The sequence below is a fragment of the Macrobrachium rosenbergii genome, chromosome 42 (assembly GCF_040412425.1).
Source record: "Macrobrachium rosenbergii isolate ZJJX-2024 chromosome 42, ASM4041242v1, whole genome shotgun sequence".
NCBI classification, from domain to species: Eukaryota; Metazoa; Arthropoda; class Malacostraca; order Decapoda; family Palaemonidae; genus Macrobrachium; species Macrobrachium rosenbergii.
Window position 1 is genome coordinate 26820914 of NC_089782.1, and position 23258 is coordinate 26844171.

Sequence of the window (23258 nt, forward strand, 5' to 3'; positions counted from 1 at the left end):
TGCACTCTTACTTTCAACAACTTATGTGTATATGTGTACATATGTATGTTGTATATATATGTATATTATACATGTATATGTACTGTATATGTATATATATATATATATATATACACTAATATAGTATGTATATATATATATATATATATGTATATATAGGTATATATATGTATATATATGTATATATGTGTATCTAGAAACGAAATTCACCCGCAGAAAATTGATAAAGGCACATCAGAATTTTAGAAGGTAAACATTCACGTTCTTATTTTTATGCCTGTATCCAACATCATATCATAATTAATGATAAAATGTCCTTCAAACGAATGAATAAGCCACGGTAATACAATGAATACATTCGTGGGACTCGTGCAACCTTGCTGACCCAGATGGGATTTTTTTTCTGGGTTCAGGGAGAGGAGAGAGATTAAGGGGAAGTATCCGAATGATAATGAATAACAACGTTGGTTCTCATGCACCTCATATATCTTTTACAGGTCAATTCCGGGGGTTTATGCATGTCTGCAAGAACACGAATGCAAAGGTAAATATTGCTGTTAGTTTTTGGACCTGTTTATAGACTGATTTGCATGCCCTAGTCTGTAAATGTTTCTCTTTGGGCGTGATCACACACACACACACACACACACACACACACACACACACACACACACATACATATATATATATATATATATATATATATATATATATATATATATATATATATATATTATGGGTGTGCAAAAAATGGAAACAAACTAAATTTAATTACGGTCTATCGGCTTCAGAAGGGCTTCTCTATATCTTGATCCGGTCGAGAGGGCAGTCTTGAGTGAATGTGCAGACGGTGCAAAACATTCAATTGACAGAGGAGATTATCTCTACAAAAGCGGGTCCCTTTGTGAGGGAGACAAATTACATAGCAACGCCTTTGGAAACAGCCCCTTCCCCCCCCCCATTCCCCTCTCTCTCTCTCTCTCTCTCTCTCTCTCTCTCTCTCTCTCACACAGTTCTCTAGCAGTTGAAAGCTTCTTTAACCATTTAGCGTGTAAACGCAAGTGAGTTTCGAACAGCCTATAACAACTTTTGTAATTAGGAGAAATTAAGGAAGCGACGGAATTTCCGTGGACCTTGAATACGATGATGAGACTATGGAGGTCGCGAAATATAATAAATAAAAAAATAGTTGAAATTTCAGTAGGGAAGATGGATTATTAGAGAATGATATTTTAAAGCAGGACTGGCAGTTACCAATCTAAAGGGGCATGGTAGCAGTTACCAATCTAAAGGGGTATGGTAACTGCCAATCTCAAGGGACCTGGTAGACGGTAAAGCTTGCTAGAGAAAAAGTGTTTTTTTTTTTTTAAAGTTGTCTGTTAAATGAGTAGGGTTCTGGTAGGGAAGGAACATTCGCTGTAATTCGGTTTCTGTGGCATTCAGAGAATAAACTGGTAATATCCGGCGTTAAGTAATGGAATCGAAACAAGAGACCAGTAATACTAATCATACAACTATAGCCAAGTTGCAACAATAAATCAGTAAAATAAATAGGCCTGGTATTTTGAGGCGAAAGATAAAAACTTTCACACGATTCTATTCAGGAAACTTGACATTAGAAAGTCGTGACGTGTTGAAGTATTAGTGGAAATAATCTGTCGTTTTCTAGTATAAAGGAAATGCGATTACATTTTCATTGGAAAAACCAAACGGGAGACAGAACGAAAAAAAGGTGTTAACCGAAAACCTTTCCTGAGGTTTCAATTGAAAATAAAAACCGGTTGGCACCTGTGACCATACCATAATGTTCCTGACTGGAAGTTTCGTTCACCACTAAACGACACACAAAATTAACAGTTACCTCAAAACACCATTGAAAAGTCCTATGTCGGTGTGAAATACAGGATACACCCAACTCAAACCTTCCTAGACGTACTAACCAAAGGCGACGTGTCTATAACCCTCTTGGTGGTAACTGTGCGTAGGTCTAATTTTTATAGCAACCATGGGAGCCCCTTGAAATCCTGGAAAAAACTTTAATTATATATATATATATATATATATATATATATATATATATATATATATATATATATATATATATATATATATATATATATATATAATTGCCTTATTCATTGAAGAAATGCAGGCGCTGATACTGTTTTTGGAATTAACCAGCTAGTTAAAAGAGTCAAAGGTGTTTGCTTGATACTGGAAACTATCCATGTGTGTGTTAAGATTTGCCTCCCCCCCCCCCCCTGGAAAATATGCTGCGGGCGCCCGTGATAGCAACACATCGTACGTATCGGCTTACCTAATCCGAACGAAAGTTACTCTCAGGTGCACAGCGACGACAATCACAAACATAAGAAAATGCCCAAAATATACCCGGCTCTGTGTGCTATTTTCAAGGCACTTCACAGTTAGAGCAAACCCACGTGGGCAAGTCACAAAAGTTAATCACTTCTGAAACGGCGAACATACAACGCGGCGGAGGAATACATAGAGAGGTGGTAGTTACTGACCTCTGGTGGATAATATTAAGAGGGTTATTAAGCATTTCCGACGATTCCATGATAGGAAGATAGTTATTATGAAGTCACAAAACAGAAGAAAGTGTAAGTGCACAATTACTTACAGAGTGATTATGGGTCAGAATTAGAGTAATACCAGAAAGGCCGTATAACACTCTGGTAGGCTCACTTCCAAGTCCCAAACCTTCGGACAACAGCACGTATAGGTGACAGCATTTATTCTCGGAAGTGCTCGAAGCAACGTTTTCCTTTTTCAACTTAATTTTTTTTTACTGCAAAATGTAATAAAAAGCAAATAAATTGTAGGATATTACTGCTATACACCCAAGGCTGTAGTAGTTGTAAAAATTACTATTTTCATTTAAGTGAGATGTGTAAATATAGATCTACGAAAGTACAGTTTTAATCCTTTGTAACTTTCAGTGGCGGTTTACATAAGTTTTATATGAAGGGTATTAAATTGAAATACTTATTCCTTGCATATTTTTTACATCATTTAATCTCATTTGGATTAAATACCAGAAAGGCCGTATAATACTCTGGTAGGCTCACTTCCAAGTCCCAAACCTTCGGACAACAGCACGTATAGGTGACAACACTTATTCTCGAAAGTGCTCGAAGCAACGTTTTCAGCTTATTTTTTTTTTTTTTTACTGCAAAATGTAGTAAAAAGCAAATAAATTGCAGGATATTACTGCTATACACCCAAGGCTGTAGTAGTTGTAAAAATTACTATTTTCATTTAAGTGAGATGTGTAAATATAGGTCTACGAAAGTACAGTTTTAATCCTTTGTAACTTTCAGTGGCGGTTTACATAAATTTTATATGAAGGGTATTAAATTGAAATACTTATTCCTTGCATATTTTTTACATCATTTAATCTCATTTAGATTAAACATTAGTATGAGATATATATTTTCACTAATACAAAATAGTCCAACTCCATGAAACAAATACAAACCTCTCTCTCTCTCTATTTTTATATGTATATATATATATATATATATATATATATATATATATATATATATATATATATATATATATATATATATATATATATATATATATATATATATATATATATATATATATACAGTATATGGTTTGTACTTCATCGAGAAACTTATTTTCCTTAGACAGTTGTTCTTTTACCAAGTTGCTTAGCAATGTCGCTTTACCAAACACAAATAACCTTATGCAAGTTAACTGAGGTATATAGAGGGCGTTCCTTCCTTTGAGCGGTTTCCACCCTTGTCTTCGCCAGTCCGTTGATTTTTCTCATGAGAGGCCTCACAAAAGATGTGATGGAGCAGATTCTGTTTGTCTTTTACTGCGTTTTCGACAACCAATAATGAAGATACCTGTATATATATATATATATATATATATATATATATATATATATATATATATATATATATATATATATATATATATATATATATATATATATATATATATATATATATATATAAAAACTATATAAAATGATATAGGATAATGGGGATTGTTTGACTAATATACATATAATAAAATCAACTGTAATGCGTTGTGGATTTTTTTTTATATACCATATATACTATTTGATAAATATATGTATGGCAAAGTCAATTATATATGTGTGTGTGTATATGTTAAACTAATACCAGCATGTATATAGTGTATAAATGATATTCAGGAGCGAATGGGGATTGTTTGGCGAACGAAATCAACTGAAATGCGTTGTGGATTTTTTTACTGCGGCACAGACCAGGTAAAAGCACTCATTTGAAGAAAAGCTGTTGGGCAAAGTCAATTACGGGTGTTATTGTTAAACTAATAATGTTATAAGCGTTAATAAGACGTACTGTTTTAATCTAAGTGAGATTTGCGAACGTATGCGTTGTGTATGTAAATTTTCCAAGAAGGGAAGCTAGTGAATTATTATTCTTTGTATATTTTATAATTCATTTAACAATGGTAGAGAATAAATATATATTTGAATTAGTATGAAATTAAGAAATTTCCTACATAGGTCTAAGTTCCCTGGCAACTCTGTAACTGGTCAAACCGTCTCTCGCCCCCCATCCTCCCTCCTCTCTCTCTCTCTCTCTCACACACACACACACACACACATTTTGTCTCTCTATCTCCTCCTCCCCCATCCCCCAGGTCAAACCGGTTACGTCGCCTCCTCCCCCTCTCTCTTGCTTTCACAGACACATTATATATTGTTTGTGGATGGTTAGTGCATCTACTAAAAATTTATTTTTTTCCGTACGGTTGTTCTGTTGATGCCAAACTGTCGACCAGTGTCGGTTATCGAAACACGAACCTTAATGCAAGGAAGGGAATGGTCAAGATGTTTGGAGATGCGGTGGTGTGCGTTCGTCGGTGTGTTCCACCCTGTCTGTCTTTGCAAGTCAGCTTCCCGGCTGCATTTTCCCGAGATGTAACCGAGTACAGAGACCTTTCCCTGAAAAAAGCGGGACGCCATATTTTAAAAACTAACCATAGAATTTTCTTGAAAATAATCTCATGTTTTGACCGCCAGCAGCCCCCAACTGCTGGTCGCTCACCCTTCCCGGCCGTTGCGGGTCTCCACCAGGTGTCGGCGGCGGCGGCTCCTCTTGGCTTGGCCTGGTCCTATCGGTGGTGTCGCGGGTCCGGTGACCGGCCAGCAGCCCCCCAACTGCTGGTCGCTCACCCTTCCCGGCCGTTGCGGGTCTCCACCAGGTGTCGGCGGCGGCGGCTCCTCTTGGCTTGGCCTGGTCCTATCGGTGGTGTCGCGGGTCCGGTGACCGGCCAGCAGCCCCCCAACTGCTGGTCGCTCACCCTTCCCGGCCGTTGCGGGTCTCCACCAGGTGGCGGTGGCGGCTCCTCTTGGCTTGGCCTGGTCCTGTCGGTGGTGTGGCGGGTCCGTTGACCGCCCAGCAGCCCCCCAACTGCTGGTCGTTCACCCTTCCCGACCGTTGCGGGTCTCCACCAGGTGTCGGCGGCGGCTCCTCTTGGCTTGGCCTGGTCCTGTCGGTGGTGTCGCGGGTCCGTGACCGGCCAGCAGCCCCCAACTGCTGGTCGCTCACCTTTCCCGGCCGTTGCGGGTCTCCACCAGGTGTCGGCGGCGGCGGCTCCTCTTGGCTTGGCCTGGTCCTGTCGGTGGTGTGGCGGGTCCGGTGACCGCCAGCAGCCCCCAACTGCTGGTCGCTCACCCTTCCCCGGCGTTGCGGTCTCCACCAGGTGTCGGGCGGCTCCTCCTCTCAGGGCTTGGCCTGGTCCTGTCGGTGGTGTCGCGGGTCCGTGACCGCCAGCAGCCCCCAACTGCTGGTCGCTCACCCTTCCCGGCCGTTGCGGGTCTCCACCAGGTGTCGGCGGCGGCTCCTTCTTGGCTTGGTCCTGTCGGTGGTGTGGCGGGTCCGGTGACCGCCAGCAGCCCCCAACTGCTGGTCGCTCACCCTTCCCGCCGCTGCGGTCTCCACCAGGTGTCGGCGCGCGGCTCTCTCTTGGCTTGGTCCTCGGTGGTGGTCGCGGTCCGGTGACCGCCAGCAGCCCCCAACTGCTGGTCGCTCACCCTTCCCGGCCGTTGCGGGTCTCCACCAGGTGTCGGCGGCGGCTCCTCTTGGGCTTGGCCTGGTCCTGTCGGTGGTGTGGCGGGTCCGGTGACCGCCAGCAGCCCCCAACTGCTGGTCGCCACCCTTCCCGGCCGTTGCGGGTCTCCACCAGGTGTCGGCGGCGGCTCCTCTTGGCTTGGCCTGGTCCTGTCGGTGGTGTCGCGGGTCCGGTGACCGCCAGCAGCCCCCAACTGCTGGTCGCTCACCCTTCCCGGCCGCTGCGGGTCTCCACCAGGTGTCGGGCGGCGGCTCCTCTTGGCTTGGCCTGGTCCTGTCGGTGGTGTGGCGGGTCCGTGACCGCCAGCAGCCCCCAACTGCTGGTCGCTCACCCTTCCCGGCCGTTGCGGGTCTCCACCAGGTGTCGGCGGCGGCTCCTCTTGGCTTGGCCTGGTCCTGTCGGTGGTGTGGCGGGTCCGGTGACCGCCAGCAGCCCCCAACTGCTGGTCGCTCCCCTTCCCGGCCGTTGCGGGTCTCCACCAGGTGTCGGCGGCGGCTCCTCTTGGCTTGGCCTGGTCCTGTCGGTGGTGTGGCGGGTCCGGTGACCGCCAGCAGCCCCCAACTGCTGGTCGCTCACCCTTCCCGGCCGTTGCGGATCTCCACCAGGTGTCGGCGCGCGGCTCCTCTTGGCTTGGTCCTGGTCGGTGGTGTGGCGGGTCCGGTGACCGCCAGCAGCCCCCAACTGCTGGTCGCTCACCCTTCCCGGCCGTTGCGGTCTCCACCAGGTGTCGGGCGGCGGCTCCTCTGGCTTGGTCCTGTCGGTGGTGTGGCGGGTCCGGTGACCGCCAGCAGCCCCCAACTGCTGGTCGCCACCCTTCCCGGCCGTTGCGGGTCTCCACCAGGTGTCGGCGCGGCTCCTCTTGGCTTGGTCCTGTCGGTGGTGTGGCGGGTCCGGTGACCGCCAGCAGCCCCCAACTGCTGGTCGCCACCCTTCCCGGCCGTTGGCGGGTCTCCACCAGGTGTCGGCGGCGGCTCCTCTGGCTTGGTCCTGTCGGTGGTGTGGCGGGTCCGGTGACCGCCAGCAGCCCCCAACTGCTGGTCGCTCACCCCTTCCCGGCCGCTGCGGTCTCCACCAGGTGTCGGGCGGCGGCTCCTCTTGGCTTGGTCCTGTCGGTGGTGTGGCGGGTCCGGTGACCGCCAGCAGCCCCCAACTGCTGGTCGCCGCCCTTCCCGGCCGCTTGGGTCTCCACCAGGTGTCGGCGGCGGCTCCTCTCTTGGCCTGGTCCTGTCGGTGGTGTGGCGGGTCCGGTGACCGCCAGCAGCCCCCAACTGCTGGTCGCTCACCCTTCCCGGCCGTTGCGGGTCTCCACCAGGTGTCGGCGGCGGCTCCTCTTGGCTTGGTCCTGTCGGTGGTGTGGCGGGTCCGGTGACCGCCAGCAGCCCCCAACTGCTGGTCGCTCCCCTTCCCCGGGCCGTTCGGGTCTCCACCAGGTGTGGCGGCGGCTCCTCTTGGCTTGGTCCTGTCGGTGGTGTGGCGGGTCCGGTGACCGCCAGCAGCCCCCAACTGCTGGTCGCCGCCTTTCCCGGCCGTTGCGGTCTCCACCAGGTGTCGGCGGCGGCTCCTCTTGGCTTGGTCCTGTCGGTGGTGTGGCGGGTCCGGTGACCGCCAGCAGCCCCCAACTGCTGGTCGCTCCCCTTCCCCGGCCGTTGCGGTCTCCACCAGGTGTCGGCGGCGGCTCCTCTTGGCTTGGTCCTGTCGGTGGTGTGGCGGGTCCGGTGACCGCCAGCAGCCCCCAACTGCTGGTCGCTCACCCTTCCCGGCCGCCGGGTCTCCACCAGGTGTCGGGCGGTCTCCACCAGGTCCTGTCGGTGGTGTGGCGGGTCCGTGACCGCCAGCAGCCCCCAACTGCTGGTCGCTCTTTCCCGGGCTGCGGTCTCCACCAGGTGTCGGCGGCGGCTCCTCTGGCTTGGTCCTGTCGGTGGTGTGGCGGGTCCGTGACCGCCAGCAGCCCCCAACTGCTGGTCGCCACCCTTCCCGGCCGCTTGGGTCTCCACCAGGTGTCGGCGGCGGCTCCTCTAGGCTTGGTCCTGTCGGTGGTGTGGCGGGTCCGGTGACCGCCAGCAGCCCCCAACTGCTGGTCGCCACCCTTCCCGGCCGTTGGGGTCTCCACCAGGTGTCGGCGGCTCCTCTTGGCTTGGTCCTGTCGGTGGTGTGGCGGGTCCGGTGACCGCCAGCAGCCCCCAACTGCTGGTCGCCACCCTTCCCGGCCGTTGCGGGTCTCCACCAGGTGTCGGCGGCGGCTCCTCTTGGCTTGGTCCTGTCGGTGGTGTGGCGGGTCCGGTGACCGCCAGCAGCCCCCAACTGCTGGTCGCCGCCCTTCCCGGCCGCTGCGGGTCTCCACCAGGTGTCGGGCGGCGGCTCCTCTAGGCTTGGTCCTGTCGGTGGTGTGGCGGGTCCGGTGACCGCCAGCAGCCCCCAACTGCTGGTCGCCGCCTTTCCCGGCCGCTGCGGGTCTCCACCAGGTGTCGGCGGCGGCTCCTCTGGCTTGGTCCTGTCGGTGGTGTGGCGGGTCCGGTGACCGCCAGCAGCCCCCAACTGCTGGTCGCCGCCTTTCCCGGCCGCTGCGGTCTCCACCAGGTGTCGGGCGGCGGCTCCTCTAGGCTTGGTCCTGTCGGTGGTGTGGCGGGTCCGTGACCCGCCAGCAGCCCCCAACTGCTGGTCGCCGCCCTTCCCGGCCGTTGCGGTCTCCACCAGGTGTCGGCGCGCGCTCCTCTAGGCTTGGTCCTGTCGGTGGTGTGGCGGGTCCGACCGCCAGCAGCCCCCAACTGCTGGTCGCCACCCTTCCCGGCCGCTGCGGGTCTCCACCAGGTGTCGGCGGCGGCTCCTCTAGGCTTGGTCCTGTCGGTGGTGTGGCGGGTCCGTGACCGCCAGCAGCCCCAACTGCTGGTCGCCGCCCTTCCCGGCCGTTGCGGGTCTCCACCAGGTGTCGGCGGCGGCTCCTCTTGGCTTGGTCCTGTCGGTGGTGGTGGCGGGTCCGGTGACCGCCAGCAGCCCCAACTGCTGGTCGCCGCCTTCCCGGCCGTTGCGGTCTCCACCAGGTGTCGGCGGCGGCTCCTCTGGCTTGGCTTGGTCCTGTCGGTGGTGTGGCGGGTCCGTGACCGCCAGCAGCCCCCAACTGCTGGTCGCCACCTTTCCCGCCGCTATGGGTCTCCACCAGGTGTCGGCGGCGGCTCCTGGGCTTGGTCCTGTCGGTGGTGTGGCGGGTCCGTGACCGCCAGCAGCCCCCAACTGCTGGTCGCTCACCCTTCCCGCCGCTGCGGGTCTCCACCAGGTGTCGGGCGGCGGCTCCTCTTGGCTTGGTCCTGTCGGTGGTGTGGCGGGTCCGTGACCGCCAGCAGCCCCAACTGCTGGTCGCTCGCCTTTCCCAGCCGTTGCGGGTCTCCACCAGGTGTCGGCCGGCTCCTCTAGGCTTGGTCCTGTCGGGTGGTGTGGCGGGTCCGGTGACCGCCAGCAGCCCCCAACTGCTGGTCGCCACCCTTCCCGGCCGTTGCGGGTCTCCACCAGGTGTCGGCGGCGGCTCCTCTGGCTTGGTCCTGTCGGTGGTGTGGCGGGTCGGTGACCGCCAGCAGCCCCCAACTGCTGGTCGCCCCTTCCCGGCCGCTGGTCTCCACCAGGTGTCGGCGGGTCCTCTGGCTTGGCTGGTCGGTGGTGTGGCGGGTCCGGTGACCGCCAGCAGCCCCCAACTGCTGGTCGCCGCCCTTCCCGGCCGTTGCGGGTCTCCACCAGGTGTCGGCGGCGGCTCCTCTAGGCTTGGTCCTGTCGGTGGTGTGGCGGGTCCGGTGACCGCCAGCAGCCCCCAACTGCTGGTCGCCGCCTTTCCCGCCGCTGCGGGTCTCCACCAGGTGTCGGCGGCGCGGCTCCTCTGGCTTGGTCCTGGTCCTGTCGGTGGTGTGGCGGGTCCGGTGACCGCCAGCAGCCCCCAACTGCTGGTCGCTCGCCTTCCCGGCCGTTGCGGGTCTCCACCAGGTGTCGGGCGGCGGCTCCTCTTGGCTTGGTCCTGTCGGTGGTGTGGCGGGTCCGGTGACCGCCAGCAGCCCCCAACTGCTGGTCGCCGCCTTTCCCGGCCGTTGCGGGTCTCCACCAGGTGTCGGCGGCGGCTCCTCTTGGCTTGGCCTGGTCCTGTCGGTGGTGTGGCGGGTCCGGTGACCGCCAGCAGCCCCCAACTGCTGGTCGCCGCCTTTCCCGGCCGCTGCGGGTCTCCACCAGGTGTCGGCGGCGGCTCCTCTTGGCTTGGTCCTGTCGGTGGTGTGGCGGGTCCGGTGACCGGCCAGCAGCCCCCAACTGCTGGTCGCTCGCCCTTCCCGGCCGTTGCGGGTCTCCACCAGGTGTCGGCGGCGGCTCCTCTAGGCTTGGTCCTGTCGGTGGTGTGGCGGGTCCGGTGACCGGCCAGCAGCCCCCCAACTGCTGGTCGCTCGCCCTTCCCGGCCGTTGCGGGTCTCCACCAGGTGTCGGCGGCAGCTTCTCTAGGCTTGGTACTGTCGGTGGTGTGGCGGGTCCGGTGACCGGCCAGCAGCCCCCCAACTGCTGGTCGCTCGCCCTTCCCGGCCGTTGCGGGTCTCCACCAGGTGTCGGCGGCTCCTCTTGGCTTGGTCCTGGTCGGTGGTGTGGCGGGTCCGTGACCGCCAGCAGCCCCCAACTGCTGGTCGCCGCCTTTCCCGGCCGTTGCGGGTCTCCACCAGGTGTCGGCGGCGCTCTCCTCTTGGCTTGGTCCTGTCGGTGGTGTGGCGGGTCCGGTGACCGCCAGCAGCCCCCAACTGCTGGTCGCCGCCTTTCCCGGCCGTTGCGGGTCTCCACCAGGTGTCGGCGGCGGCTCCTCTTGGCTTGGTCCTGTCGGTGGTGTGGCGGGTCCGGTGACCGCCAGCAGCCCCCAACTGCTGGTCGCCGCCTTTCCCGGCCGTTGCGGGTCTCCACCAGGTGTCGGCGGCGCTCCTCTAGGCTTGGTCCTGGTCGGTGGTGTGGCGGGTCCGGTGACCGCCAGCAGCCCCCAACTGCTGGTCGCTCGCCCTTCCCGGCCGCTGCGGGTCTCCACCAGGTGTCGGCGGCGGCTCCTCCTAGGCTTGGTCCTGTCGGTGGTGTGGCGGGTCCGGTGACCGCCAGCAGCCCCCAACTGCTGGTCGCCGCCTTTCCCGGCCGCTGCGGGTCTCCACCAGGTGTCGGCGGCGGCTCCTCTCTTGGCTTGGTCCTGTCGGTGGTGTGGCGGGTCCGGTGACCGCCAGCAGCCCCCAACTGCTGGTCGCCGCCTTTCCCGGCCGTTGCGGTCTCCACCAGGTGTCGGCGGCGGCTCCTCTCTAGGCTTGGTCCTGTCGGTGGTGTGGCGGGTCCGGTGACCGCCAGCAGCCCCCAACTGCTGGTCGCCGCCCCCGGCCGTTTCTCCACCAGGTGTCGGGCGGCCGTCCTGTCGGTGGTGTGGCGGTCCGTGACCACCAGCAGCCCCCGGCTGGTCGCTCCTCTAGGGTCTCCACCAGGTGTCGGTCCTGGCTTGGCCTGGTCGGTGGTGTGGCGGGTCCGGTGACCGCCAGCAGCCCCCAACTGCTGGTCGCCGCCTTTCCCGGCCGCTGCGGGTCTCCACCAGGTGTCGGCGGCGGCTCCTCTAGGCTTGGTCCTGTCCTGTCGGTGGTGTGGCGGGTCCGGTGACCGCCAGCAGCCCCCAACTGCTGGTCGCCGCCTTTCCCGGCCGCTGCGGTCTCCACCAGGTGTCGGCGGCGGCGGCTCCTCTAGGCTTGGTCCTGTCGGTGGTGTGGCGGGTCCGGTGACCGCCAGCAGCCCCCAACTGCTGGTCGCCGCCTTTCCCGGCCGTTGCGGTCTCCACCAGGTGTCGGCGGCGGCTCCTCTAGGCTTGGTCCTGTCGGTGGTGTGGCGGGTCCGGTGACCGCCAGCAGCCCCCAACTGCTGGTCGCCGCCTTTCCCGGCCGTTGCGGGTCTCCACCAGGTGTCGGCGGCGGCTCCTCTAGGCTTGGTCCTGTCGGTGGTGTGGCGGGTCCGGTGACCGCCAGCAGCCCCCAACTGCTGGTCGCCGCCTTTCCCGGCCGCTTGGGGTCTCCACCAGGTGTCGGCGGCGGCTCCTCTAGGCTTGGTCCTGTCGGTGGTGTGGCGGGTCCGTGACCGCCAGCAGCCCCCAACTGCTGGTCGCCGCCTTTCCCGGCCGTTGCGGGTCTCCACCAGGTGTCGGCGGCGGCTCCTCTAGGCTTGGTCCTGTCGGTGGTGTGGCGGGTCCGGTGACCGCCAGCAGCCCCCAACTGCTGGTCGCCGCCTTTCCCGGCCGTTGCGGGTCTCCACCAGGTGTCGGCGCCGCTTGCGGTCTCCACCAGGTGTCTCCTCTAGGCTTGGTCCTGTCGGTGGTGTGGCGGGTCCGGTGACCGCCAGCAGCCCCCAACTGCTGGTCGCCGCCTTTCCCGGCCGTTGGGGTCTCCACCAGGTGTCGGGCGCGGCTCCTCTAGGCTTGGTCCTGTCGGTGGTGTGGCGGGTCCGTGACCGCCAGCAGCCCCCAACTGCTGGTCGCCGCCTTTCCCGGCCGTTGCGGGTCTCCACCAGGTGTCGGCGGCGGCTCCTCTAGGCTTGGTCCTGTCGGTGGTGTGGCGGGTCCGTGACCGCCAGCAGCCCCCAACTGCTGGTCGCCGCCTTTCCCGGCCGTTGCGGGTCTCCACCAGGTGTCGGCGGCGGCTCCTCTAGGCTTGGTCCTGTCGGTGGTGTGGCGGGTCCGGTGACCGCCAGCAGCCCCCAACTGCTGGTCGCCGCCTTTCCCGGCCGTTGCGGGTCTCCACCAGGTGTCGGCGGCGGCTCCTCTGGGCTTGGTCCTGTCGGTGGTGTGGCGGGTCCGGTGACCGCCAGCAGCCAACTGCTGGTCGCCGCCTTTCCCGCCGCTGGTCTCCACCAGGTGTCCCGGCTCCTCTAGGCTTGGTCCTGTCGGTGGTGTGGCGGGTCCACCAGGTGCTGGTCGCCGCCTTTCCCGGCCGTTGCGGGTCTCCACCAGGTGTCGGCGGCGGCTCCTCTAGGCTTGGTCCTGTCGGTGGTGTGGCGGGTCCGGTGACCGCCAGCAGCCCCCAACTGCTGGTCGCCGCCTTTCCCGGCCGTTGCGGGTCTCCACCAGGTGTCGGCGGCTCTCCTCTAGGCTTGGTCCTGTCGGTGGTGTGGCGGGTCCGGTGACCGCCAGCAGCCCCCAACTGCTGGTCGCCGCCTTTCCCGGCCGTTGCGGGTCTCCACCAGGTGTCGGCGGCTCCTCTAGGCTTGGTCCTGTCGGTGGTGTGGCGGGTCCGGTGACCTGCTGGTCGCTTGGTCCAGGTGTCGGCTGTCGGTGGTGTGGCGGGTCCGGTGACCGCCAGCAGCCCCCAACTGCTGGTCGCCGCCTTTCCCGGCCGTTGCGGGTCTCCACCAGGTGTCGGCGGCGGCTCCTCTAGGCTTGGTCCTGTCGGTGGTGTGGCGGGTCCGGTGACCGCCAGCAGCCCCCAACTGCTGGTCGCCGCCTTTCCCGGCCGTTGCGGGTCTCCACCAGGTGTCGGCGGCGGCTCCTCTAGGCTTGGTCCTGTCGGTGGTGTGGCGGGTCCGGTGACCGCCAGCAGCCCCCAACTGCTGGTCGCCGCCTTTCCCGGCCGTTGCGGTCTCCACCAGGTGTCGGCGGCGGCTCCTCTAGGCTTGGTCCTGTCGGGTGGTGTGGCGGGTCCGGTGACCGCCAGCAGCCCCCAACTGCTGGTCGCCGCCTTTCCCGGCCGCTGCGGGTCTCCACCAGGTGTCGGCGCGCTCCTCTAGGCTTGGTCCTGTCGGTGGTGTGGCGGGTCCGGTGACCGCCAGCAGCCCCCAACTGCTGGTCGCCGCCTTTCCCGGCCGTTGCGGGTCTCCACCAGGTGTCGGCGGCGGCTCCTCTAGGCTTGGTCCTGTCGGTGGTGTGGCGGGTCCGGTGACCGCCAGCAGCCCCCAACTGCTGGTCGCCGCCTTTCCCGGCCGTTGGGGTCTCCACCAGGTGTCGGCGGCGGCTCCTCTAGGCTTGGTCCTGTCGGTGGTGTGGCGGGTCCGGTGACCGCCAGCAGCCCCCAACTGCTGGTCGCCGCCTTTCCCGGCCGCTGCGGGTCTCCACCAGGTGTCGGCGGCGGCTCCTCTAGGCTTGGTCCTGTCGGTGGTGTGGCGGGTCCGGTGACCGCCAGCAGCCCCCAACTGCTGGTCGCCGCTGGCCGCCCACCAGGTGTCGGCCGCGGCTCCTCTAGGCTTGGTCCTGTCGGTGGTGTGGCGGGTCCGGTGACCGCCAGCAGCCCCCAACTGCTGGTCGCCGCCTTTCCCGGCCGCTAGCTCCACCAGGTGTCGGCGGCTCCTCTAGGCTTGGTCCTGTCGGTGGTGTGGCGGGTCCGGTGACCGCCAGCAGCCCCCAACTGCTGGTCGCCGCCTTTCCCGGCCGTTGCGGTCTCCACCAGGTGTCGGCCGCGGCTCCTCTAGGCTTGGTCCTGTCGGTGGTGTGGCGGGTCCGTGACCGCCAGCAGCCCCCAACTGCTGGTCGCCGCGCCTTCCCGGCCGTTGCGGGTCTCCACCAGGTGTCGGCGCGCGGCTCCTCTAGGCTTGGTCCTGTCGGTGGTGTGGCGGGTCCGGTGACCGCCAGCAGCCCCCAACTGCTGGTCGCCGCCTTTCCCCGGCCGCTGCGGGTCTCCACCAGGTGTCGGCCGCGGCTCCTCTAGGCTTGGTCCTGTCGGTGGTGTGGCGGGTCCGGTGACCGCCAGCAGCCCCCAACTGCTGGTCGCCGCCTTTCCCGGCCGTTGGGGTCTCCACCAGGTGTCGGCGGCGGCTCCTCTAGGCTTGGTCCTGTCGGTGGTGTGGCGGGTCCGGTGACCGCCAGCAGCCCCCAACTGCTGGTCGCCGCCTTTCCGCCGCTGCAGTCTCCACCAGGTGTCGGCGCGGCGGCTCCTCTAGGCTTGGTCCTGTCGGTGGTGTGGCGGGTCCGGTGACCGCCAGCAGCCCCCAACTGCTGGTCGCCGCCTTTCCCGGCGTCGGGTCCACCAGGTGTCGGCCGCGGCTCCTCTAGGCTTGGTCCTGTCGGTGGTGTGGCGGGTCCGGTGACCGCCAGCAGCCCCCAACTGCTGGTCGCCGCCTTTCCCGGCCGCTTGCGGTCTCCACCAGGTGTCGGCGGCGGCTCCTCTAGGCTTGGTCCTGTCGGTGGTGTGGCGGGTCCGGTGACCGCCAGCAGCCCCCAACTGCTGGTCGCCGCCTTTCCCGCCGCTTCTCCACCAGGTGTCGGCGGCGGCTCCTCTAGGCTTGGTCCTCGGTGGTGTGGCGGGTCCGGTGACCGCCAGCAGCCCCCAACTGCTGGTCGCCGCCTTTCCCGGCCGCTTGGCTCCACCAGGTGTCGGCGCGGCTCCTCTAGGCTTGGTCCTGTCGGTGGTGTGGCGGGTCCGGTGACCGCCAGCAGCCCCCAACTGCTGGTCGCCGCCTTTCCCGGCCGTTGCGGGTCTCCACCAGGTGTCGGCGCGCGCTCCTCTGGGCTTGGTCCTGTCGGTGGTGTGGCGGGTCCGGTGACCGCCAGCAGCCCCCAACTGCTGGTCGCCGCCTTTCCCGGCCGTTGCGGTCTCCACCAGGTGTCGGCCGCGGCTCCTCTCTGGGCTTGGTCCTGTCGGTGGTGTGGCGGGTCCGGTGACCGCCAGCAGCCCCCAACTGCTGGTCGCTCGCCTTTCCCGGCCGTTGGGGTCTCCACCAGGTGTCGGCCCGCGGCTCCTCTAGGCTTGGTCCTGTCGGTGGTGTGGCGGGTCCGGTGACCGCCAGCAGCCCCCAACTGCTGGTCGCCGCCTTTCCCGGCCGTTGCGGGTCTCCACCAGGTGTCGGCCGCGGCTCCTCTAGGCTTGGTCCTGTCGGTGGTGTGGCGGGTCCGGTGACCGCCAGCAGCCCCCAACTGCTGGTCGCCGCCTTTCCCGGCCGTTTCTCCACCAGGTGTCGGCCGTTGGTGTGGCGGGTCTCAGCAGCCAACTGCTGGTCGCCGCCTTTCCCGGCCGTTGCGGGTCTCCACCAGGTGTCGGCCGCGGCTCCTCTAGGCTTGGTCCTGTCGGTGGTGTGGCGGGTCCGGTGACCGGCCAGCAGCCCCCCAACTGCTGGTCGCTCGCCTTTCCCGGCCGTTGCGGGTCTCCACCAGGTGTCGGCCGCGGCTCCTCTGGGGCTTGGTCCTGTCGGTGGTGTGGCGGGTCCGGTGACCGCCAGCAGCCCCCAACTGCTGGTCGCCGCCTTTCCCGGCCGTTCTCCACCAGGTCGGCCTCCTCACCAGGTCCTGTCGGTGGTGTGGCTCCGGTGACCGCCAGCAGCCCCCAACTGCTGGTCGCCGCCTTTCCCGGCCGTTGGGTCTCCACCAGGTGTCGGCGCTCCTCTAGGCTGGTCCTGTCGGTGGTGTGGCGGGTCCGGTGACCGCCAGCAGCCCCCAACTGCTGGTCGCCGCCTTTCCCGGCCGTTGCGGGTCTCCACCAGGTGTCGGCGGCGGCTCCTCTGGCTTGGTCCTGTCGGTGGTGTGGCGGGTCCGGTGACCGCCAGCAGCCCCCAACTGCTGGTCGCCGCCTTTCCCGGCCGTTGCGGTCTCCACCAGGTGTCGGCCGCGGCTCCTCAGGCTTGGTCCTGTCGGTGGTGTGGCGGGTCCGGTGACCGCCAGCAGCCCCCAACTGCTGGTCGCCGCCTTTCCCGGCCGTTGCGGGTCTCCACCAGGTGTCGGCCGGCGGCTCCTCTAGGCTTGGTCCTGTCGGTGGTGTGGCGGGTCCGGTGACCGCCAGCAGCCCCCAACTGCTGGTCGCCGCCTTTCCCCGCCGTTGCGGGTCTCCACCAGGTGTCGGCGGCGGCTCCTCTAGGCTTGGTCCTGTCGGTGGTGTGGCGGGTCCGGTGACCGCCAGCAGCCCCCAACTGCTGGTCGCCGCCTTTCCCGGCCGTTGCGGGTCTCCACCAGGTGTCGGCCGCGGCTCCTCTGGGCTTGGTCCTGTCGGTGGTGTGGCGGGTCCGGTGACCGCCAGCAGCCCCCAACTGCTGGTCGCCGCCTTTCCCGGCCGTTGCGGGTCTCCACCAGGTGTCGGCGCGGCTCCTCTAGGCTTGGTCCTGTCGGTGGTGTGTGGCGGTCCGGTGACCGCCAGCAGCCCCCAACTGCTGGTCGCCGCCTTTCCCGGCCGTTGCGGGTCTCCACCAGGTGTCGGCGCGGCTCCTCTAGGCTTGGTCCTGTCGGTGGTGTGGCGGGTCCGGTGACCGCCAGCAGCCCCCCCAACTGCTGGTCGCTCGCCTTTCCCGCCGTTGCGGGTCTCCACCAGGTGTCGGCTCCTCTAGGCTTGGTCCTGTCGGTGGTGTGGCGGGTCCGGTGACCGCCAGCAGCCCCCAACTGCTGGTCGCCGCCTTTCCCGGCCGTTGCGGGTCTCCACCAGGTGTCGGCACCTCCTCTAGGCTTGGTCCTGTCGGTGGTGTGGCGGGTCGGTGACCGCCAGCAGCCCCCAACTGCTGGTCGCTCGCCTTTCCCGGCCGTTGGGTCTCCACCAGGTGTCGGCGGGGCTCCTCTAGGCTTGGTCCTGTCGGTGGTGTGGCCCGGTGACCGCCAGCAGCCCCCAACTGCTGGTCGCCGCCTTTCCCGGCCGTTGGTCTCCACCAGGTGTCGGCCGCGGCTCCTCTAGGCTTGGTCCTGTCGGTGGTGTGGCGGGTCCGGTGACCGCCAGCAGCCCCCAACTGCTGGTCGCCGCCTTTCCCGGCCGTTGCGGGTCTCCACCAGGTGTCGGCCGCGGCTCCTCTAGGCTTGGTCCTGTCGGTGGTGTGGCGGGTCCGGTGACCGCCAGCAGCCCCCAACTGCTGGTCGCCGCCTTTCCCGGCCTGGTCTCCACCAGGTGTCGGCGGCGCTCCTCTAGGGTCTGTCACCAGGTCCGTGACCGCCAGCAGCCCCAACTGCTGGTCGCCGCCTTTCCCGGCCGCTGCTCTCCACCAGGTGTCGGCAGCAGCTTCTCTAGGCTTGGTACTGTCGGTGGTGTGGCGGGTCCGGTGACCGGCCAGCAGCCCCCCAACTGCTGGTCGCTCGCCTTTCCCGGCCGTTGCGGGTCTCCACCAGGTGTCGGCAGCGGCTCCTCTGGGCTTGGTCCTGTCGGTGGTGTGGCGGGTCCGGTGACCGGTGACCAGCAGCCCCCAACTGCTGGTCGCCGCCCGTTGGTCTCTCCACCAGGTGTCGGTGGCTCCTCTAGGCTTGGTCCTGTCGGTGGTGTGGCGGGTCCGTGACCGTCAGCAGCCCCCCAACTGCTGGTCGCCGCCTTTCCCGGCCGTTGCGGGTCTCCACCAGGTGTCGGCCGCGGCTCCTCTAGGCTTGGTCCTGTCGGTGGTGTGGCGGGTCCGTGACCGCCAGCAGCCCCCAACTGCTGGTCGCTCGCCTTTCCCGGCCGTTGCGGGTCTCCACCAGGTGTCGGCCGCGGCTCCTCTAGGCTTGGTCCTGTCGGTGGTGTGGCGGGTCCGGTGACCGGCCAGCAGCCCCCCAACTGCTGGTCGCTCGCCTTTCCCGGCCGTTGCGGGTCTCCACCAGGTGTCGTCGCTCCGGCTCCTCTAGGCTTGGTCCCTGTCGGTGGTGTGGCGGGTCCGGTGACCGCCAGCAGCCCCCAACTGCTGGTCGCCGCCTTTCCCGGCCGTTGCGGGTCTCCACCAGGTGTCGGCCGCGGCTCCTCTAGGCTTGGTCCTGTCGGTGGTGTGGCGGGTCCGGTGACCGGCCAGCAGCCCCCCAACTGCTGGTCGCTCGCCTTTCCCGGCCGTTGCGGGTCTCCACCAGGTGTCGGCGGCGGCTCCTCTAGGCTTGGTCCTGTCGGTGGTGTGGCGGGTCCGGTGACCGCCAGCAGCCCCCAACTGCTGGTCGCCGCCCTTCCCGGCCGCCGCGGGTCTCCACCAGGTGTCGGCCGCGGCTCCTCTAGGCTTGGTCCTGTCGGTGGTGTGGCGGGTCCGGTGACCGGCCAGCAGCCCCCCAACTGCTGGTCGCTCGCCTTTCCCGGCCGTTGCGGGTCTCCACCAGGTGTCGGCCGCGGCTCCTCTAGGCTTGGTCCTGTCGGTGGTGTGGCGGGTCCGGTGACCGGCCAGCAGCCCCCCAACTGCTGGTCGCTCGCCTTTCCCGGCCGTTGGGTCTCCACCAGGTGTCGGCGCGGCTCCTCTAGGCTTGGTCCTGTCGGTGGTGTGGCGGGTCCGGTGACCGCCAGCAGCCCCCAACTGCTGGTCGCTCGCCTTTCCCGCCGTTGCGGGTCTCCACCAGGTGTCGGCGGCGGCTCCTCTAGGCTTGGTCCTGTCGGTGGTGTGGCGGGTCCGGTGACCGGCCAGCAGCCCCCCAACTGCTGGTCGCTCGCCTTTCCCGGCCGTTGCGGGTCTCCACCAGGTGTCGGCGGCGGCTCCTCTAGGCTTGGTCCTGTCGGTGGTGTGGCGGGTCCGGTGACCGGCCAGCAGCCCCCCAACTGCTGGTCGCTCGCCTTTCCCGGCCGTTGCGGGTCTCCACCAGGTGTCGGCCGCGGCTCCTCTAGGCTTGGTCCTGTCGGTGGTGTGGCGGGTCCGGTGACCGCCAGCAGCCCCCAACCGCTGGTCGCCGCCTTTCCCGGCCGTTGCGGTCTCCACCAGGTGTCGGCGGCGGCTCCTCTAGGCTTGGTCCTGTCGGTGGTGTGGCGGGTCCGGTGACCGGCCAGCAGCCCCCCAACTGCTGGTCGCTCGCCCTTCCCGGCCGTTGCGGGTCTCCACCAGGTTGCCATAGTCCAGCTCATATTGTGCCTTGTTTAGAAACAAGGATGAGGAAAAGATTGCAAGAAAGAAAGAAATAGAGAAAGAGAGAGAGAGAGATGGATTATTCAGAAATGAAGAGGAACACTGCAATTACTCACAAAATCTTGCATACTCTTACATCCACCTTCCCTCCCTCCTACCTACCTATCCCTACCCTCTCCCACCTTCCTACCTACCTACCTACCCACCCCCTCATATACACCCCCTTGCATACACACAAACAATTGAGCGCGCTCACATACCACTCACTCACATACACATTTACACATACTTGCATGGGAAACTCCGCGTCCATGCTCACTATATTGTCCTCTTAATTGGAGTGTGTTACTCGCGTCAATACGCACTTGGGAGTGCGCCGTATGGGTCCGCTAATGACGCTGGTGATTTGCCGACGAGAGTCAGCACGCCCGAACGCTGGTTACAGCGCCGTAGTTAGTCCGTTAGGGGCGTGGAGTAGTTCATGGAGCCAAGACTAGGTCGCCGTCTGAGTCCGCTAATGGCTCCAGGAACCACTCTGGGGTCACCACTTTAAGAGGTGCAAAATAATGAGCAGGAGGAAAGTTAGTGCTGATTTATTGAGGATCTTCTTGATTTATTGAGGATCTTCTTCTCTTCTTTCTGCTTCTCTTTTCCAGGGGATCTCTGGCCTGTTGGCGCTGGCAAGCTTTCTTTTCCCTAATCCCTTCCTTGTTTCTTGCATAGCAACTTTCGTCTGTGTCGGCCTTGTGCTTAACAACTCTTGGTGATCGATGTATACTTTAGTTTTCGAATATGCCTCTGGTACACTCTGAAGACGGGTAGGAGAAGGAGGAGGAGGAGGAGAAGGATTCATGCTTCAAGTCCAGCTTCGAGGAGCTTCACAGGACCTCTCGTTAGTGTTATAATATATGTGAAGGATCCTGGCTCCGAATCCAGCTTCATCGGGGCTTCAGAAGACCTCGCGTTAGTATAGTAATAAACTGAAGACGTGAAGGATTCTGGCTGAGAGAGAGAGAGAGAGAGAGAGAGAGAGAGAGAGAGAGAGAGAGAGAGAGAGAGGGGGTCGGTTGCCTGATGCGCCTTCTCCACTGCCTTCTATCAAAGGCATCATCCTCCACCAAACCTCTTCTCTTCATATCTTCCTTCACTTTATCTCGCCATTTAATTCTCTGTTTCCGTCTCGATCTTCTTCCTCTAACAGGTTCTTCCCAAGCCTTCTTCACTCCCTCCTCGTCATCTATCCTTAGCACATGCCCATACCATCTTTTGCGTTCATTCTCTGATATGTCATCTCGACCAGCCTAACCAACTTTTCTGGGACTTTCCTCTTCCTCAAACACCAAAACGCCACTTCTCCTGCTTTCTCCAGGTCTATAAATGCACAATAAAACTCCTGGCTTCCCTCCGGCCTCTTTTCCTGTAGCTCTTCCTCTCATGAATCCATACTGCTGTTTCCCGACCTTTACAATTTCTCTTCATCTCCCATCCAGTATCCTCTCTTCAAACTTTCAATCCATGGTCTGTTAGTTTAGTTCCTCTGTAGTTACCACATGACGTCTCCCTTCTGCTTTTGTATATACACCATTAGTCTCCTCTTAGTCCGTTGGCATTTCTTCCTCTTCCCATCACTCGACCTAGATTTTTTTTATTGAGATGTAGAGCTTACGACGTGGGACCAAAGTTCGTGAAATCTAAATTGCACCGGAAGTCCCTGTACAATACCGCGTTTTGTAAGGAGTGTTTGAATGGTCTGATGGAACGTGAAATTTCCTTCAAAACACGCAGTAAGGAATTACTGAAGTTGCAAGTGAATAGCCTGGAAGGTCGCTTAAAGGAGACTGTGTCTTTTATCGATTTTTGTGTACTGAAAAATGCAGCCAATAAAAATGTGACTAAATATTGTAACAACATACGGGAAGTGCACAACAGGGAAATTTCGAACTTGGGTGGACGCTACGCGTTAACATCATGTGACCCTTAATTCTAAGGTAGTTTTTAATTATTCTGGTTACGAATTATCTGAAAGACAGAAGTTTTTACTATTTTGGTCGAAATTTTTGCTTGACACTCAACAGACTTAAATTCCCAAAATATTTCCTTTCTTTTGAATCCCGGGAAAAGATTTTAAGGCTATGGGGTATTGTAAAAAGCAACGACCGGTCTTAAGGGAACGTTCGGTTTATGGATCTTCGGCAATCCGTACAAAATAGCGGGGGAACAACCACTTGCATAACAGTTGTGGTATTCTTCATTTGAAATATAATGACCTTTTTTCAAAAAAATTAAGCGACCTGTTTATTTTATCCTCATTAACCTACAAATTTTTCTATAATTTCAAGTCTATCATGTGCCCGATTTTTACTAAGGATGATATTGACTTGCTAAAGAATTTAGGAAAGAATAATTCACTGATTATTAGCAAACCTGACAAAGGAAATGGTGTAGTCGTTCAGAACAGAGAGGATTACATTGATAAAATGTTATTCTTAATGACTACTAAATTTAAGAAAATGCCACATGCAGACCCCTACCTCAGGAATATCCTGAATGAGGATAAAATAAACAGGTCGCTTAATTTTTTGAAAAAAGGTCATTATACTTCAAATGAAGAATACCACAACTGTTATGCAAGTGGTTGTTCCCCCGCAATTTTGTACGGATTACCGAAGATCCATAAACCGAACGTTCCCTTAAGACCGGTCGTTGCTTCTTACAATACCCCATCATATAATTTAGCGAAATTCTTAGTAACATTTTTGAGTACTATAACGGACACTACTTATTCTCTAAAAAAAATCATATGAATTAGTAAAATGACTTAAAGCATTTGAATATACCTCAAAATCATTTTTTATGCGGTTTTGATATTGAATCTGTATTTACGAACATACCTCTTAATGAAACCACTGACATAGCCGTGAATGAAATGTGTAAGGATGGGAACACTTCCTTACATATGATTTTATGTACTTTTGTTAATTTGTTTTTAGGTTTTCATGAGGGAAAGTGGTTGGAGGATTGCCCATCACATTTCAAACCTTTGCTCTGTAAGCGATTTGTAGATGATACTATTTTAATTTTTGAAAATGAACACAAGGCTAATAGTTTTCTTCACTGCCTAAATAGCAAACATGAAAATATAAAATCTACTTTTGATAGGGAGATGAATAATAAGATGCCATTTTTAGATATTTTCATTGGCAAATCCGAAAGTTCATTCTCAGTTTACAGAAAACCCACTTTTTCAGGATCAGGTTTGAGTTTTTTTAGTCAGCCCAAACATTTTCAAAGTAAATGCAATTAATACCTTAATCTACAGGGCTTATAATTTATGCTCCAATTTCACTTTGTTTCATGAGGAGATGGAATTCTTGGTAAAATTTTTCGCAAATAATGGTTATCCAACCAATTTGGTCTTTAAACATATTAGGCTGTTTCTG